At 40.4% G+C, this 19938-nt stretch overlaps 1 protein-coding gene across 19 annotated transcripts in view; it reads left to right on the top strand.

The window, feature by feature from the left end:
• The window catches only part of Camta1 (calmodulin binding transcription activator 1), a 756735-nt gene that overhangs the window by 64177 nt on the left and 672620 nt on the right, over positions 1–19938 (top strand). Inside the window, exon 2 of one of the 19 annotated variants that reach the window (XM_078025183.1) lies at positions 7875–7958. The exons of the other annotated variants lie outside the window; for them this stretch is intronic. The gene's annotated coding sequence lies outside the window, so the exon portion shown is untranslated. The remainder of the gene's footprint in view (positions 1–7874; positions 7959–19938) is intronic. 19 annotated transcript variants of the gene reach the window in all.

The following is a 19938-nucleotide window of genomic DNA, read 5'->3' on the forward strand; positions in this document are numbered from 1 at the left end:
AAGTGAAGCAAAGAGATTTTGTCAGTCTCATCTTGTACATGAACAATATGACCTTTTTTTTTTTTTAAAAGGGAACAAAGCAACATTAATTACACTATTTTTAAAGGGTGTAACCCCCCCCAGCTTTATGAGATATAATTGGCAAATAAAAATTATGTACATTCAAGGTTCACAGTGTAATGGTTTGATTTATAATATATATATATATATATATATATGTATTGCATAATGATGAACCATCAACACATGCTTCACCACGCATGTGGCACATGTGGGAGGAGGCAAGACCCTTGAAATCTACTGCTTAGCACATTTCAAGTAAGTAGAGCAGCATTATTAACCATAGTCACCATGCTGTGTGTTGGGGCCCAGAACTTACTCATCTTACAACTGAAAGTATATCCCCTTTGATCAGCATTTCCCATTTCCTCCAGCCCCATCCCCTGTCAACTCCCGTTCTGCTCTCTGTCTTAGGAGAGTACTTCAGCCTCCCAAGTGCTCAAGTCATATCCTAAGAATCATTTTTAAAACAAACCTTCTAATTTGGGGTACTTTTGGAGTCACTGCAAAGTTGCAAAAATTTTGTGGACCCTAGTTGCTCTGTTAAAATTGCTATGGCTTGTTTGTCACCACCAGTGAACCAATATGGATATAGTATTATAAACTGAACTCCAGAGGAAATTCAAATTTCCTTTGTTTTTCCCTAATGTCCTTTTCTTTTCCAGGATTCCACGCAGGATGCCATATTATATCTAGTTTTCATATATTTTTAAGCTCCATTATACTGTCAGTTTCTCAGACTTTCCTTTATATTATTGACCTTGACAGGTGAGGTATTTTATATGATGTTCTTCAATTTGGGTTTGTCTGCTCTTTCTGTCATCATTAGACTCGGATTATGGGTTTTTGGAAGGAAGACCACATCACATTCAAGGGTTCCTGTTCTCAGTGTGACTTACTACTGGTGATGTAAACTTTAGTTACTTGGCTGAGGTACTATTTATCAGGTTTCTTCACTGTAAAGTTACCATTTTTCTCCCCAAAAGAGGTCATTTTAGAAACTTTCTCTGTTTTAATCTGTACTGAATCTAAACCACTTTGCACTGTATCTTTTTCCCAAGTAAGTTTTCCCAAGTAAGTTTCCATTCTGTTCACATCACTCTGTTTAAGCGCCACTCCTGTCTAGGCAGCAATGGCCTGTGCCCTGAGAGTGCCCTGGCCATGTGTCTCCTCTACTCTGGCCTCCTCCCACTTTGGTCTGTACCCAGAATGGTCTTTCAGAAATGCTCTTTTCTCAAACTTGTGAATAACTCCTATTGTGCTTCAGATGCCATTCCTGCTGCTCAACAGTCAGGGCCTGTGTGACCTAGTCTGTCCCCTCTCTAGCCTCTGGCAAAGTACCTCTCAGTTTGTTTACTGTCCCAGACGCTGGTTTCCCACTCTGAATTACTTCAGCAATCTCTGCAACACAATGTGGTCCTTCCTGCTTAGATTGATGGGCACCCACCACCTGTGTTCCTTTAGTCTCAGCCTGACTGCTACTTACTCTTTCTCCATAAGCCAGCCCTAGGGTGGAGTTGCCGGCCTGCCTTGCTGTGTGTTTCTGTACTTCTTCCCTGTACCTGTTGTGTTTTGAATCAACTTCCATGCTAAGTAGACCAGTGGAGACTTTCTCTGTTCTTTGCTGTGTATCCATCCCTGTTACCCGATAACTGAGCTTGCTCTGGAGTAGGTGCTTAATAAATATTTTTAAATGGGTTAGTTTTGACTTTTGAATGGAATTAAAAAATTCTTTGATATTAGCATGCAAGTATGCAGACAAGTTTTCAAATAGATGTCTCTAGTCAATTGATTGAATACCCTGGGTGTTCTTTTAAATGCCTTGTGCAGGGTGCAGCCATAGGTACAGTAAGGAATGGAGTGGTGTGTGTTCAGCCTGTGCTCTTCTTAAGTAACCGCCTGTTTATTCGGTCATTCTCTTCTTCAGCACTCACGAATCAGACTCTATAGTGCCCTTTGCAGATTGTGGGACCTGAGTGTGTGAGCCTTTGGGGCCTGGGGGACAACCTGCAGGCCAACCCCTCACTGTTCCATTAGTGGAATAAGACTAATCTGAACAGATCCAGTTTGAATTCAGCTTTGTCAGTTTTAAGACTTACAGTACAGTCTTGAGCTCATCTGCAAAAAAAAAAAAAAAAAAAGAGTATCTTCCTTGTAACCTGTGGAAGGACTCAGATAAGAAAAGGAATCTATGATGATCAGCATCACAGAGCTAATGTTCTTGCTTTTAGCTAAGCACCCTGCCAAACAGTCCATATTAATACTTTTTGTTAAATCTCACAGCAGCCCTATAGATAGGGATGTTATTATTTTCATGTTCTAAATGAAGAAAAAGACTTAGTTGGAAAGCCCAATAATTTGTCCAAGATCATGAAAGGAATAAAAGGTAGAGCTATTACTGTGTATGACTTTTAAAGCCCAGAATGGACTCCAGCCATGCCATCTTGGAGTGTAGCTTTGCTAGTTGGGGTTTTAAAGACTTTTCAGTCTTCTATTGGCATTTGAAGTCTTTAAGTCTTAGGAGGGAGGACCTTGTTACCAGCTTGAATTTTAATTCACATTGTAGCAACTTTGATATCTGTAACTGGTTGCCTGACATTGTATGTTTGTGGATCCTGGAGGACTGGGTTGGACCTACCTCGGCAGTAGGTAGGTCAGATTTACCTGGGGGGATTTACAGAAATGTAATTTCCTTGGGTGCTTCTTTGGTGTCCTAAATTGTAATCTCCTCCTGGAAGGATATGGGAAACTACAAGTGACACTATTCAGATAGGCGATTCTTATTTAGTCTGAAGCATGAGAATCAGTGACTAGAAGAAATGAGAAATGTCAGAGGATTCTTTCATTGTCTCAAGTTACAGGAAGACAAGAAGCAGTTCAGGTGCAGTAGCTCCATGGGTTTCCCTGTGCATCTCTTGGCATTCTCTGCATGGGAAGCCACAGCTTAGTGATGCGGCTCTTAACTGTGCAGGGTGAAGGCACATCCCTGGCATGAGCTCCTGTCTGCTGTTCTTATTCTTACACAACTTTATTGAGGAGCAGTTGGCATACAATAAGTTACACATTCTTTTTTTAAGATGAAGTTTTTATTTTTGATTCACACAGTAACTGCAGTGTGAATAGGGTATAGTGTGATGTTTCAGTTCACATGTATGATGTGTAATGATCAGGTCGGGGTTTTTGGCATATCCATTAACTCACTCACTCATTCATTCATTCATTTATTCATTCATTCATTGTGTTTTGTGTTGGGAATATCCCAAATCCTCTTCATTAGCTATTTGGAAACGTACAGTTGTCATAACCGTAGTTATCGTATGATTTTATAGAACATTATAGAATACTAGAAGTTATTCCTTCTATCCACCTGCCTTCTGCACCTGTTAACCAGCCCTCCTCTTCATATCCTTCGCAGGCTCTAGTAATCAGTATTCTACATCTGCTTTTTTTTATGATGTCAGCTTTTTAGCTTCTGTAGAAGTGAGAACATGTTTCATTTGTCTTTTTCTTAAACTGCACATTCCTGTGTCTGCCTTATAAGGTAGATACTGCATGATGTCCCCACACTATGATGATAAGCACATGCATCAATCAGAAGTGTCAATCAGAAGAAATGGAAGCATTTCTGTCTTGCAGGCCCTTCTTCCCACTCTCTTTATTCTTTGTGAAATCTTTGAAACTGCTATGGGGAAAAAGTTTCCTTGTTGAGGGTAAAATGGTAGGTAGGAACATATTGTGGTTTCAGTTTTTGATTTCTTTTTGAGGAATATAGTGGAAATAATATGATGATTATAGGTGTAGGTTACCATATCATTTATAGAAAGTTTTGAGAAACTGACAAGTATTCTAGACCATTTCTGAAAAGTTTGACAGGAAATGTACTTTTTGGAGGGTTGGGAAAGTGGCGGAAATGTGACTGTTGGTGGAGATGTGACTGTTGGTGGCAGGGGAGAGGAGTGACTGGTGGGTGCTATGTGGATGGGGGTTGCACATGAGAACCAAGGCTGTTTTTCTTTGGGTTTTCATTGTATGGCATTTATTCTTCATGGGAAAAACTAACATAAACCACAACATGATATGGAATAGAAATATAATCCCCACTTAACTGGAGAATATATTTAGCTCAAGTGCATTTTATATTTTATTGAATGGCATGATTTATTTATGATGTTTATAGATTAAAAATAAAATTTGCCCCATCACTGTAACTGGCTTTGGGTTGGGTGTTTCTTTAGTTGCTGAATACACTTGCTGAAGTTAGGTCTCTTTTTTTGGGAAGGGGGTTAGTACCAGGGATTGAACCCAGGCGCACTTAACTGAGCCACATCTCCAGCCCTTTGTATATTTTCTTTAGAGACAGGGTCATGCTAAGTTGCTGAGGATAGTTTTGAATTTGAGATCCTCCTGTCTTAGCCTCCCGAGCTGCTGGGATTACAGGTGTGCATTGCTGTGTCCAGTACTGAAGTTAGTTTCTACTGCAGAAAGCATTATATAATATCATTGAGTTAATAACTATTTTTTTTAAGAATTGGTAAAATGTGTGGGATTTAACTGTCACTTAGTTTCTCTTACTCTTTGAATTTCTTTACTATATTTTTATTTATTTCCAGTTCTTCCATGTATTTATTTTGAAGGAATATGCTTGAGGTAAAAATGGGAGCATTTCTGTCATAATTTAACCTTCTTAGGAATATCATTTTTGCTCTGTGTCTGAGAGTTGAAACAATTCTTCGTACTTATAGATGACATTCCCTCCTCACTTCTACTGCTAAATCAATCAATCAGTCAATCAAAACGAAAATGTAATGGAGAGTACACATCTCAGTTCCAGGTGGTGCTCACTGTGGGTGAGAATTCCCTGGAAAAAGACCCTTTGTTGGAGCACTAGTGACTTGATGTTCCGTCAGAAGGGGCTCGGTGTGTTTCTTCTTTTTTTCTTCATGAGTGTGGTGGCACAGAGTCATTTCCAGGTTTAGACTAGCATGTATACTGTGCTTACACCAATAGGTTTTGGGGATTTGGTTGGGGCTTTTGAGTCCTTTCTCTCTTTAATTCAGTTACTAGTTACAGAAAGAGACTAGCTATAATTGTAACAAGTCTGCCCGAGGTTGACTATCCTTCTGTACCTCTCCCTATGAAAATATCTTGCAGGTTGACTGTTTGGGGGTTTGCTTTGGATTAATGATCACCTTTCAGTCTGTTAGTATTAATTCAGTTCATTCAGTCATTAACTGGCTGTGGCCATAGGAAATGGGAAGCTGCTGGATAGGGAAGATGGGTCATTCTAGTTCATGAGCCACTGCTGTCTGGGGCCTGGGAAGGAGGCTAGAAGGAGGTTCCACAGAGAGAATATCTTGAATCCAATTTAGGATCAGGGCTAACCTCTTGGGGTATGTTGGGGGAAGCTAGTTGGGTCCAGTCACTTTTAAGAATTCAGAGCAGAACTGTCATTTTAACAGTTTCCAGGGCAAATAGGCAGGTGTCAACCATAATAGCTGCTTACTGCATTGTTCCTGTGGGAAAAATATATGTGAGTTTCCCATACCTCCTTTGTAAGTGGACTGGCTCTGAGAATTGGCTCTTCTTGCTGTTGTGGGGGAGGGCAGGATGTGGCAGTTAGCTACTGGCTGGGGTTGTGTTGCCCCTGAGAGTTTCCAGCCGCTTTTTGCTTGCTTACTTGTATTGTGGGGTCCTTGTGAGGACCATGGTGAACTGCTTACTGTCCTTCCCTTCCCTTACCCAATCACAAACTCATTTGGAAAACATTCCTAAGATCCTTCATTGATGTTTTGTTTTTAAATCAGCTAAAACATTTTTAATTTTGGCATAATTTCCTTCAAAGGTAGTTTGTCAGAACTGCTAAATATTTAGGTGGAAAGATGGACTCAGTTCCATGGAATCATTTGTGGGAATTCTGTTGGTTGTAATATTCAGGTGCTGAGGAACAATTCCTGACTACCTGGAGGTGGGGGCATCCTCTGGCAGTTGGTGTCTGGCACTTCTGGCAGGCATTAACTGGTAGAAGTTTAGGGCACCTTTTCTTTCTTTTTTTTGGTGAGTTAGTGACTTCTTATCTTAACTTAGAACACTTTTTAAAGTCATCCATAAATACTTCATTGTCTATTGTTAAGAGATTATTTTAAAAATACAGATTTTGGAAATGAATATTGCCCATGAAGCTATTTGTTCTGACTAGGCTTGTTGCTTTTCCTTACTAAGAGATATTAGGAAAACAAAACTTGACTAACGTCACACTGCTGGCTTCTTGCCTTTTGTTAGAAACATGCTGAAATGGTCTAAATAATGATGCAACTAAAACAACGTATGCATTGTTTTTGGGTATTGATTCCTTCTGTAGTGTTCAGAATTGCTTGCATGCCTCCCAGCAACAAATGCATATGTGACTGTGTGAGAGGAGCATTCTAGAAAAATGGAATGCTGCTTTACTTTTCAGTAGCTGTGCAACTTAAAGGGAAAAAGTCATGTTTTTAGAAATGTGACCTTAAGGCACTAACCCACTTATATCCAGTGCATGAAGCTCTGCAAATTATTTTAACACAACCTGATCAGAGGGAACAAAAATCTGGCATTTATAGTTTGTTTGTTTATTGATTGCCATAAGTCATTAGAAAGAATATCCTGTTCCTTTTAATAAAATCCTCTTGGACAGTTAAGTGTTGTATTGTGGGGCAGAGCTGACCTGGGAGAATGTAGGTAGAAATGGCAAATGGGGATTTATGAAAGAATTATAACCAAGTCAGGGTCCTTTTGCTAGTTGTGCTTCACCTGCTCTCCTGTGTGGCAGGATGTAATGTGTGTTGCTTCTTAGAACTTGCTGTCCAGTACACAGAAGTTTGGATTCTGAAATCAGGGAATGTAGCCTCTCAAGCTTAGTTTTCAGAGATAAAATGCTGAAGATGATCTTAGTAGTAGGCTCAACTGTTCGTTTTATTTACTAGTGAAATGAATTTTGAAATTGTTTACTGTAATAGTTAATTGTTACACTGTTAACAGTTAACTTACTGTTGCTGAAAGTTAAGCAAATGTGTTGTGACTTAGGTGTTAGCTACATTTTTCAAAACAAAATTTAGCTCTTTTCGTTTTAAAAACATAAATTAGTTTGTTAATGGGAAAGAGTAACATTTGTTGAAAAATTAAGTCACTTGCTTTTTTCCCTTTGTAGATCTTCTTCGTGTCAAGCCTGTATTAACTCCTTGTAATTCCAGTAGGACTAGCAAGTTATTTTGCTTAAAATGTCTTTTTTCCCCCCTGTGCAGTGAAAGTCGAATGTGAGAACAGATCTTAATAGATATAGTTACACAGTTTATTTTATCATGTATCACTTTATTGCTATCTTCTAGAACATTGTTATACTAAATGTTCCAATAATGGAAATTTTATGCAGCTACTTCAAATGAAAGAAATTTGCAAAAACTCAATTTTGGAACTCATTCCTTGAGGAGAGGGAAAAAACTCACCATGCTGTGACCAAATTAGATTTCTGATATGTTGGCAACTTATCAAACACTGTCATTTCCAGAAAACAGGGTGTGGGTTCCCACTGAAATATCACTATTTCCCAATCAATGTCAATTTGAGATATTTTGAATTTTAATATGATCGAATGGCCAAATGTTTACAAAGTTGTTGTTGATAACAGGTAATTAAAAATTGGTTTTGTACCTAAATGAAAATGGCTTTATATGGAATCAGGAATGACCATGTTCAATTACCAGGGAGTCGTCTTTTCAAGAGCTTGATTTAAAATTCTCAGAGATATTAGTTGTACTTACTGGAGCTCCTTTGTTTTGCAGAGATCATGATGCAGCCGTCCTTTTGGATTTCTTTTTAATAATGTGTGACCCTTCACCTTTGATCCCCTGACCTGCATTACCTTGGTAACCATTTCATTTTTTAATTTAATTTCATTTTTAATTTTGGTGTACAAGCTGTAACATTTCATCTCTCAAAGTGTAGCACGCTGATTTCCTCAGATAGAGATACCCCTTTGAGCGATAAATTTGCAAAATGCTGTCTTCATTTTTTGTATTAAAATTCATTTCAGTTTTATAAAATAAAATGTAATCTGTGTTTTCATCCTTTTAAAATTTAAGTTTAGTGAGTGCATTCCCCCACACAGGATAGTTCCTCTTCTACCAGTGTTTTGCAGAAGCTGAATTAAGTGACATTCATATGTAATGCACACCCCCCTTACCCCCACTCCACTGCCACTCCCTGTCAGCTCCCCTACTGTCACCACACAGCCCTGCCATTGCAGGATGATGACTTGTCTTCCCTTCAGAATAGTAGCAACTTGAATTTGTTAGTCTTAGCAGCCAGGTTCTGCACCCTCAGGTTATATTTTGTATTCTCAAATATTGTGGGGAGGGAAAGTTTAGAGTTTTATTTTTAATTTCATTTAAGGGCTGGAAGAATGTAAGCTATTTTCATTACCAGTGTTTGCCTTTCCCACCTCCTTTAATGTTTTATTTCTTTGAGACCTAAATTAAGGAAAAGTCACAATTTTAATTTGACCAAAAAATGTGGTTTTGTCTATGCTGAAACTTTATCAGTGAGCTCTGCTGGTCCCTATATCAGATTGATTTTTGCCATTTGTTCTTATTTCATGATTGCTTTTCAAATAATGTATTTTTATTGTAATCTTCTTTTCAGAAAATTCTTAAAAGCAAAACAAACCAAAACCAAAAGTCAAAACTTGAGTTAATTCTTTGAACTGGCAAAATACTCCAAGAAATCATATTCTTAAAAACAAAACAAAACAACAACAAAAAACTGTGGACTCTCTTGCATGGCCCAGTGAAGCACAGATGATTTTTTAAGTGTCTCATTATTTTATTCTCTAACATTTAATGCTGATGTTTTAATTGCACACAGCTGAAGCTGCTAAATGAGTACTGAAATGGATTTAAGTCTTCTCTGAGCTTTGTTGATACCTATAAAAGTTTATATCATTCATTAGAACCACAAATTAAAATTAGTTGTGGTGAGCTGTTCATTGGAGATTGGAACTCTCACGAACATTTTAGCTCACAGGCTTTGTTTTTGCCTGTTACACCTATTTACCTGGAAAGCTGCTTTCGCCCTGTTGGGTATCCTTTCTTTTCACAGAATTGAAAAATATCAGAGTTGAGGAATACAAATAGACAACTCATCCTATGATTGTAAAGCCCCCGTGATAAGTGTTCCAGTGGTTGAGAGCAGCTTCCTTGCTGAACCTTGAATTTTAAGGTGATTTTTTTATTATAATGTGTTCCACTGTTGTGCAGAGAAATTTTCCAGATCCAGAAACTTTTTTTTTTTTTTTTTGGCCTTAGGTACATTGTTTATTTGTTCTTTTGATGCCATGTCCTTGTAGCACCAAAGGAATGGTGCCTGAATCGCAGTTCATAGACTCACAGGGCTTTAGGGGACAGTGACTGCTTGTCAGCTTCACTCCTCTTCCTGAGGGATGAGCTGGCCCATGGTTCCCTGGGGAGGCACAAGTTCTCTGATGACAGAGTCAGCTCTCCTGTGGGCCCCCATCTACTTGAGAGAGCCAGATAACTTTATTTATAGCCTGTAGTAGGAGATGAAGAAACATTAAAAGGTGCAGAAATATTTCTATTGTCATGTTTTATTTTGTGATTAAATCAGTTAAAAATTTTAAGGTTTTCTGATTAATACATTTTAAGAGAACCTAATTTTTCTAAGAGAGCTAGTACACAAATACACTTATTATTTTCAATGAGCATTAGTTATATGGTTAGCATTTAGGACTTCTGGTAAGTTGTGAGGCACATGAATGAATACTGTTTTTGTAATCATGATTCACTGAGAAAACCCTTGTCTGAGAGTCAGAAAACTTGCTTTGGACTAGCATCAAGGTCTTTGGACATGTCACTGGTGTCTTTTGAGGTAGTTACCCCCAAACTAAAATATTCAAAGACAAAGAACTCAACACTTTAATTTGGGAATGAATACTGTGAAATCAGTTGTCTTGATTGACCACATAGGAACTTGTAAAACATTTCGTTGATGCTGCTTCCATTTTATGTGTATGTGAAATGTAGATACTGTGTGTCTCCTACTTGCCTTTTAGGGTTGTTGGGAGGATAAATGAAACACACACTGGGAACTCAGAAGAAAGGTGCTTTTGAAACTGAACCTCATCCTATGGCTGTGCCAAGAGGCAGTGGTAGTGAACCCCGTGGTGAAGGGCCAGGACCATGGCTCTGGAGCCAGGCTGCCGTGGTTTGAATCCCACCTTGGCCTCTTGCAAGCGGTCTGACTGCAGCACATTACCTAACCTCCCTGTGCCTGAGTTTCCTCCTCTTTAACTTGAGGATGATAATAGTAGCACCTACTCAAAGGATCCTGGTGAGTTTTAGCTGAGCTGATGTGTGCGGAATCCTTAGAGCTGCGCTGGATGTAGCAAGCGAGGCCACACCTGCACACCATGAGCAGGACATATACCTTGCACAAAATGACATTGCAGCCCCCCCATCCCCCTGCCCATCATTAGTCTTCTAACATTGATTTAGAAACCATTGAATGCTTAGAGAGGGGTACTGCATAGTTGGTGATATTTAAGCACCTCTAGATAGAAGTTCAGTGGGTAAAGTTAAATTTGGCTTCCTAACCTTTTTGTAAAAAAGTTCAGCTCACTAGGATCTGCCTGACACTCTGACTGTTCTTTTGTTTTAGCTGTTTTGGGTTATGGAGGCATAAGGGGAGAGGTGTGAGGGAGGGAGCTGCCTTTTGCCTAGTTGGCTTTCGTACCTCCACTCTGCTAAGTTGTCTAGCTGGCTTTCAAGGAGTCAGAGGGTTGAACTGTTGAGGGGCTTTTACTTGACCATATGAGGCTTTGGACTCCTCTTAAGTAGATCGAAGGATGGGACCCACAGTTGTCCCTGCATGAGAGAGAATATGTGTTGCATTGTTCCCAGTGCTTTCCATACATTTTAATCATACAGATTTATCCAGGAGGTGAATGGTGTGTTAACCCAGTTTTGCATCTGAAAATGCTGAGGTTTAGGTAGGGTAAATACACTTTCCTAGGTGCACATCCCTAGTAGACTGCACAGTTGCAGAAACTGTCATTTAAATCCAGGTGCTGCTTACCTCCTGATACTTGCTGCCTTGCATTCACCTGCAAACCTGGTAGAACCTCTTAACAAGAGAGTGTTCTGCTGTTTTCGCTGCAAGGACCTGAAGTGCATATATTAGTGTCCCTCAGCCATTGGACCTTTTAAATGAACAGCACCTCTAACTTTTGTAAGAACTCATATGATGGAGTAGCTGGCTCTAACAATCCACTACCACACACACCATTATCAGGAAAGTTCCATTATATATGTGGCACTTGATCCTGGTTGCACATCTGGAATCACTCGTGTAGTGTTTTGTTTAAAACTTGAAGCACTAGTCCCATCCATGACTGATTGTGGTCTAGCAAAGAACCGTTGATCAACAGGTTCAGATATATAGAAAGGTTTTTTTTTTTTTTTTTTTTTTTTTGCCTAGTTACAAACAAACAAAAATTGATTCTCTGTACACTCACAGATTTGTGCTTCTAGAATATGGACCAGTGCAATTAGTTCTGTAGTTGGCTACATTGTAGATTAAAATGGATCTCTAGTTTAATCATTTAACCAACACTGATCAGTACCCTTCTTGAAGGCAAAGCCCCAGCATCTATTCCCTAAATGCAGTCGTGTGTGAGAACCCCGAATGTCCTGAGAGGTGGGCTCTCACTTAGTTACAGGGTGAACCAAGTAGAGGGCCCTGTTTGCTTTCTTCTCCCTTTCACCTATCTTCTTTCTCTTTTATGCATCCATTTTCCTTTCCCTTCTCCATAGTTCTGTCCTCCCTCTTTTTTTCTTTCTTACATTTATCTGTCTGATTTTGACAGTGTGACAGTCATCAAGCTGTGAAGTACTTGAACTACTTCATGTACACAGCACATAGTAGGTGTTCAAATGAACTTTCTTATTTTTCTTAGCATTCGATTTTCAAAGGAGTAGGCACTACCTCTCATTAAGCCTGAACTTTGTTACATTTTGTTTGTGATTGTCTATCCTAACTTGGTTTATCTTGTGAATTTAGATAGTTTAGTCTCACTGGTTCTGATAAGTTGAGGAACTCCAGGCTTTAGTCACTGAGTAGTACAGAAGCTTAGGGAATAGAACAGACTTAGATTGTCCTAGAGGCTGCTTTTATCAGGCTTCTAATGTATTTGCTTCTAGTATATTTTTAAGCCAGAGGACCTGTGTTTGCCTCCGTCAGACCCCCTTTGTTTGGTGATGAGGAAGCTGCCATGGAGAGGGAAAGGCCCTTGGACTTGCTGCTGCTACCTCCTCTGGTAGCATTGTGTGTTGGGACAGAGAGCAGAGCAAACAATATGACAGCCTAGAGGTCTGCAGCTGACTGTTTGCCTCCAGAAATGTTGGAGAAGTAGTCACAGTAATCCTCCTTCTGCTTCCCCCTTTCACAGGAGAGGTGACCTAAGGGTGGGGCGATTCTGAGGGGAGTGGCAGGCCTCCCCAGCGTGGAAGTCGGGAGGCTGTGTGTGCGGCCCTGCACCCCAGCAGGTTGGCCCAGGCGCCAGCTGGCTGCCTTAGGAGTTCCTTCTGATGGCCTTTAGCCCTTCGAGGCTTTTCGGAGGCTGAGAAACCGTGGTAAAGGTATGAAAAGGTGTTTTTGTCATTCTTCAGTGAAAATCTGCCCTAACCAGAAAGGGAGTTTCTGCCTAGGCAGGAAACCATTGAAAAAGCTTGTTTGTGTTAGTTATGGTTATTGTTTCCCCTGGAAACTGTGGCCGTGGTTACTGAGGTACCATGTGACAATCTTAGTGTTTAGACTAGATTTCCGGTTTTCCACACACATTTATAAGTGGGTTCAGAAATGCACCTGTGATGAACATCACACATACCTACCACAAAACTTGGATGGTCAGCTTGGTGTGGTTTTGTGCACCTCTAAGCCCAGTGTCTCAGAAGGCTGAGGCAGGAAGATTGCAAGTTTAAAGCCAGCCTCAGCAACTTAGGAAGACCCTGAGCACCTAAGTGAGTCCCTTTCTTAAAATGTAAAGAGGGCTAGGGATGTGGTGCTGTGTTTAAGTGCCCTGGGTTCAGTCCCCTGTACCCAAAACAAAAACAAACAAACAAAACAAAACGGGTTTGACCTCCAATCCTTTTTTCTCTTTGGTGCTGATCCTTTTTCTTATTTCTGCATTTTTCTAAAGGAGAAACTACATGATCTGTAACTTTTTGTGATGGTGAGAGGAGGATTGGTCTGGAGCATTGAAGCTCTTGGTCAAAGTTTGGCTCTGGGTTTCCTTTTACCAGCTCTAGTTCACCTTATATGCCTGGCACAAGTTCTTGTACATAACAGACACTCAGCAAACATTAACTCTCTTTTCATTTCTCATTAGCACAGGTAATTAAGAATAGGAGCTGATAGACTCCACATATCTGTGCAGAGATATATCTGTAATTAAAGTTTTAATTAAAGAGACACCAGACCAGGCAGATGGTTCTTATCCTCATATCCTGTAAACCAAACAGCCGTGGCTTTTCGATCTTGCAAACAAGCAAAGCCGAGAAGCTGCTTTCGTGGTGGGGCATGGTAGTTTTATTAACTAGCCATGATCTATTTTGGTACTACTCTGTGTGATGCCTGATCCAGGGATAATCATTGTAGTTTGATATGGAAAGACAATACATCAAAGTTATGTCCCAACTGAAGCTTTCAAGCCTCATCAAGGGCATTGCCACAGCCCAGCTGGTGGATCACAAGGCATGTGGTTTTGTGCTAGATCACAAAAGCTGACAAAGTGTTATTTAGGATCATCAGCTAAATACAGTATTAAATTAAAGCACCATAATCCTGATTTTTCAGGTTTTGCCATTGTATAGCAATGCAGAATTGAGTTGTGCCTGTTTGCCTCATGCTGGTTCTCTTCTATGTCACAGTGACCTTATTGGCTAATCAGGTGCAGAATTTAAGAAATAAAACAACTGCAGGGGCTGGCTAACAGAAAAGGACTTATCTCAGATCTTATCACTTTTTAGGCCCTTCTAGTGAACCCCAGCCATTTATTCTATTGCATCCCTGTTGGCCAGAGCAGTGCAGGGAAGTGGGCAGCTCACCTTGACCTCTTGGGCTTTACCCTCTTCTTTACCCCAAGTTTCATAACCTTTCCTTGTAATTTTTAATGCAGTCAGGTGCATGGTTTTCAGGCCTTCCGTGCAAGAGGCAGTTCTTTTTTTTTCTTTTTTCTATTTCTTCCATATTTATTCATTAAGTTTTTTTTTTTATTGGTTGTTCACAACATTACAAAGCTCTTGACATATCGTATTTCATACATGAGATCAAGAGGCAGTTCTATAACAGAATTGCATGCTGGTTGATGTAGGTGTGTTTCTACCACCAGCATCCCAGTTTATTTTGTTAGGTAGAACCAGTACTGAAGATGTTGATTTCTTATTGCACAATGGAACATTTTAGGGTAGAGATTAGGAGCATGGTTTCTGCTTTGCTGAACAGTGCTGCTTTCATAGGAGGTGCAGTTTTTGTGTGATAGAGTCCACGGTACACTGGGAAATACGCTGGAACTTTCACATCACAGACCAGTCATCAAGTGATAGAACCTAGAAGTGTTTTAACTTACCTTAATACCATCTATAAATCAAGGTCCATTTGTCCTAGCTGAAATGTGTGTGCATAGGCACAAGGAGATGGGCCAGGAACATGAGATGTGCATGTGCTTTGAGTGGAGCCTGTGTCTCATGGGTAGCTGGAAATGTGTCTACCACCTTCTGTCTCAGGGAAGGATGTTTTTTGGTTTTAAAAGAGGTCAGTTCATTGTAAGCTGCTTTGATTAAATAGTCTTTTATTATTGTATCCAGAAAATACCATAGGATCTATGCAGAAATGTATTACTGAGTATTAAGTTGGTATTTTACATATGGAATTTGAACCTGACCAATTACAAAGTTTTTTTCTTTTCTAATGTGGTTCAAGACGTGAACATGTAACTCTGGAGTAGAGAACACAATTTTAGATTGTAGGAGGTTTCTTATGAAGTTAAACTCTTGCTGCATAGAGAGCAGTAGTTACGCCGCTTTGCTGTGTAGGAATCAGACTTCCACAGAGAGGAGAAGCACCAACAAACCCACTTGGACTTACTTTTCTTTCTGTAGTGGGTTTAGAAAAAATGTGCACCCCCACCCCATGCTGGGGATTGAACCCAGGCCTTTACCATGTTGGGCAAATGCTGTGCTACAGAGCTACATCCATAGCCCTGGAAGATCTGTATTTTACCACATAATCGTCACCACTGCATTAATGCAGATTCACTAATACTCCATGCATCCTAATCTTGAACCAGTGACAATTTAGTAATAAATGAGTTTTAAGTAATACTGGCACAGTATTTTTTTTTCTCTTTTAAAGCTTTAAATAATGGTTATGCTCAACTTTTTGCCAAAAAAGAAAAAGAAATAAAAGGCATAAAATCTGCAATGATTATGTGATGAAATGCATATATTTTTGCCCTTTCTAGTTGTGTGATGATGGGAGTAGAGTGTTCTGCCTACTCCAGAGTGACTTACCACCAAATATTTCTGTCTTTCTTTGTTTCTTTTTTTTTTTAATGGCGGTACTGGGGATTGAACTTAGGGCCTCATACAAGCTAGGCAAGTGCTCTGCCACTGAGATATGTCCCAAGCCCTTTATCATTTTTAAAAATTTTTAATTTTAAATGTTTTTTTTATTAATGCATTCTAGTTATTCATAATAGTGGGGTTCATTTTGACATGTTCACACATGCATCTAACATAATTTGCTCCATTTCAATCCCTAGTATTTTCCCCTAACCCTCCTCTCCTCCTTCCCCTTGATTTCCTTGCTCTACTCTGTTGGTCTTTCTTCCATTAATTTTTTTTAATTGGTGCATTATAGATATACATAAAAGTAGAGTGGAATTTTTGTGATGTATTTATAATGCACATAACATATTTGATCTTTTTTTTTTTTTGCTGTTCTTCTCCTTTCCCATCCCTACTTTTGCCCCCTTTATTTCCCTTTCTTTACTGTTCTTATATCCCCCACTTCCCCCACCCCCCTCTTGTTTTTAAATTTCTCATTTCTCCATAATTTCTGCATATGAGAGAAAACATTAAATCTTGATTTTTTGAGTCTGTCTTATTTCACGTAGCATAATGTTCTCCAGTTTCATCCATTTGTAAGTAAATGACATAATTTCGTTCTTCTTTATGGCTGAGTAACATTCCATTGCCTATATACACTACATTTAAAATTGTTGATGGACCTTTATTTTATCTATTTATTTATATGTGGTGCTGAGAATTGAACCCAGTCCCTCACACATGCTAGGCAAGTGGTCTACCACTGAGCCACAACCCCAGACCCCTATACGTCGCATTTTCTTGATCCATTTATCTGTTGTTAGGCACCTGGACTGGGTTCATTACTTGCTTAATTTGGATCATGGTGCTAAAGACAACACCCAGCCCTTTTAAAAAATAAAAAAATAAAAAAAAAAACAGTTTCAATGAGTTGCCTATGCTGGCCTCTTAACTAGCCATCATCCCGTCTCAGATTACAGGCATGTCCAGCCACACCCAGCTTATTTATTTGTTCTTTAAGTAGTTATTGTATTCCTGGTAAAGGGCAGCAGTAAGCAAAATTATGCCATTCCCCTCAAAAAGTTTATTTTCTGGTTAGGGGAAAGGGCAATAAACAAAAAAAGAGTAATTGAGAATTTGTATGAACCAGTCATGTTGGTTAACTCTGTGTCCTCCTCAGAGCACTTGGTGCAGGTGAGTGCTGTTCTGCTCCTTCTGCAGGCTACGGAGACACTATAGAGATGTGGACTGGCCTCTGCCCCACCCAGTGGGCTCTCTGCTTTCACATACCAGGCTGCTTGACTCTCTATTAAAACACTGCCTGGTCTGCTTATTTCTAAATAATAAACACATATTGTTGATAATGAGTGTGATGAAGAGTGTGATGAAGAGCACACTCATTATCAATAATATGTGTTTATTGATGATAATAATATTAATAAAAGCCGCAAGGGAAGCCATTGGAGGGCTCCTGGATGCCTGGGTGTAAGTGTTCGTTAGCATCATGACTTAAGTGGGATTCCCTCATAATGGGGGGTGAAGGAAGGCCACATCATGAGCCACGTAGCTATCTATCCAGAGGGGAGGGTATTCCAAGTCAAGGGAACAGAAAAAGCAAAGGCCCCAAGGTTGATGTAGCTTTGTCAAAGGTGGAAGAGAAGCCAGGAAGCCAGGTGGGAACTGTCCCTGTCTCTAGGAGGGTGGGGAGGGGAGCAGCCAGGAGCAGCATCCCTGGGGGCCTTTCAGGTCAGGTAAGGCCTTTGATTTTACTGAAGAGAGGGGAAATGGTCCAAGAATTTTTGAGCAGAAAAAGACATGATAAAAAGGATCACTCTGAAGGTAGGGCAGAGTCTAGGGCACGGTCCACAGACAGCTGCCCGCTGGCCGGATTGCAGCCTGCTTCGGTGTAGCTGACAAGCAAAGAGTGTTTGTGTACATTTGTGAATGGTTGGGAAAAAATGAATAATAATATTTGGTGTCCCAGAAAAAGTATATGAAACTCAAATTTTTGTGTCCATTTTCATTTCAGTGTTATTGGAATTGAGCCGCCCTTGTTACTTTGTGTATGTCCAAAGCTGCCTTTGAGCAGCCTTAGCTGAGCTGAGTCCTTTTAACAAACCACATGGCCTGCCTCTGGCCCTTTTCAGAAAAAGTTACTGTTCCCTGTCTTAGGGGGATGGAAACAGAGGAGACTAGAGTAGACATGGCAGAAGTGAATGGTGGTCTGAATAGGCAGTAAGAAGTGAACAGATGCAGGACGTGTTTCACAGCAAAAGCAGATGTACTGTGTTCACATGGGAAGATTCTGGGTGATGTATGAATATGGCACTGAGTTACTGGAGGGTGCACTTGCCCTTTTGGGGGTTGGGAAGACTGTGGGAGTGACAGGTTGGGGAGGAGGGTGAGCAGGAGGCTAGAGTTGTATTTTGGATATGTTGGCTTTATGGTGCCAAGTGGAGGTGTTGGGTGTCAGTCACTTGTGAGTCCAACTCTGAGGAGAGGCTGAGGCTCGAAGTAGGTATTGGAATATTTTCACATATTACAGAAGGCTTCCAAGCTGTGGGAGGGTGGAAATCCTGTAGGGAGCACACTTGGAGGGCAAGTCCAAACCTGGAACCCTGGGGTGCCCAGCATTAAGGGTAAGGAAGCAGACAATGAGAGGGAGCAGCCAGAGAGCGCACTTGAGCAGATTGGGGTGTCCTGGAAGCACAGTATGGTTCTCTGTGTCACATGCTGCTCAAGGTCAAGCAAGATGCCAACTAAAGATTCACCATGAATTTGGCAATGTGGAAGTCACTCGTGGCTCTGATAAGAGCTGCCTGTGTGACGTGGTGAGACAGAAACCTGAAACCAGCTGGGTTAATGAAACTGGGAGGACAGGCAGTAGAGCTGGTGTGTAGGAGACTGTCTCCTAAAGCCTGATTGCAGGCCAGGAAGGGGCAAGAGTGGGATTTAACCTGAGATTAGGATTTTGCCAGTTGAGGTCAGTGGAGGAAAGGGTGTGAGGGAACTGAACATTGTGTAGGAGAGTCCATATGACAGTGGATTGTGTAATTGATGCCAGGCAAGGAGCAAGATGCAGGGAGGAGATGAGGGACAGCAGGAGGTTGTGGGGGTCAGCAGATTCAAGGAGTTGTTGGATTTGGGGTGGTCAAGAGTCGTGTGCTTGAAATTGTCATCGTGGAGGGTGCAGTTGTGGTTACATCTAGATCTAAGGCAGTATTGTTCAAAAGCAATGTCAGGGGAGCCATGTATAACTTTTCATGTTCCAATAGCCGTATTTTTAAAAAGTAAGGAGAAAGAAACACGATAAATTTTAATATTTCATTATATTTAACCTGTTATCTCAAATATGTGAACATGTGAACTGTGTACAAATTATTGCAATGTATCGATTTTTTTGTAAGTCTTTGCAGTTGGTGTGTATTTTATATTTCTAGCACACCTTACTTTAGACTGAGCACATTTCAGGTGCTCAGAGGTCACAAGTGGCTCATGGCTGCCATACTGCAGAGCATAGGTCTTGGGAATCACTGTGGAAGTACAGTCCAAGGTTATTGGAGGGTGGGTTTAAGGAACAGAGAAGCCAAGGTTCATGAAGGATTATGTGGATCGAAGCCACTTGGGATTCCTTACAGAGTGGGGCCGCGGGGGTTAGTAGGCTGAGTGCTTTAATCTGCCACCCATCAAGTGAGTCTCAGCATCTGTGGGACTCTGAGGGACTGCTCTTGCCTCATCTTAAGTCCAGAAATCATGGGTATGGGGTATGCTTTCAGACTCACAATAAAATATCAGAAACATGGGCCATAATATTAAGAGGATCTTTTCAAAATGGCAACTTCCAGTCAGGGTTCACTCTCACTCAGAAGGCATTTCTTTGAGCCACTAATGAAGATGTTACCCATGTGAAGAACTCATTCCAGCCCATTTTTTTTTTCCTCAAGAAAAAAATATCCGTTAGATTTTTGTCTTTTATTTTGACATAAATCTTTAGATGCTGATCTTTATTTTGGCATAATCCTCAAATCCCTCAAATTCTGTTTGTAATACTTAGCTCAACAATCTTAAACACGCTTGAATCCCTGCAGAAGCCGACATTTAGGAGTTTCAAGGCAGTCCACATGATACAGACAGCAGCATGCAGCCTGGCTACCCTCTCTGCCTCCTTTTGATAGGGTTCATGTGGTAATATATTTTATATATACATGCATATCTACTTGTGTGTGGT

Source organism: Ictidomys tridecemlineatus, chromosome 11, assembly GCF_052094955.1.
Source record: "Ictidomys tridecemlineatus isolate mIctTri1 chromosome 11, mIctTri1.hap1, whole genome shotgun sequence".
NCBI lineage: Eukaryota > Metazoa > Chordata > Mammalia > Rodentia > Sciuridae > Ictidomys > Ictidomys tridecemlineatus.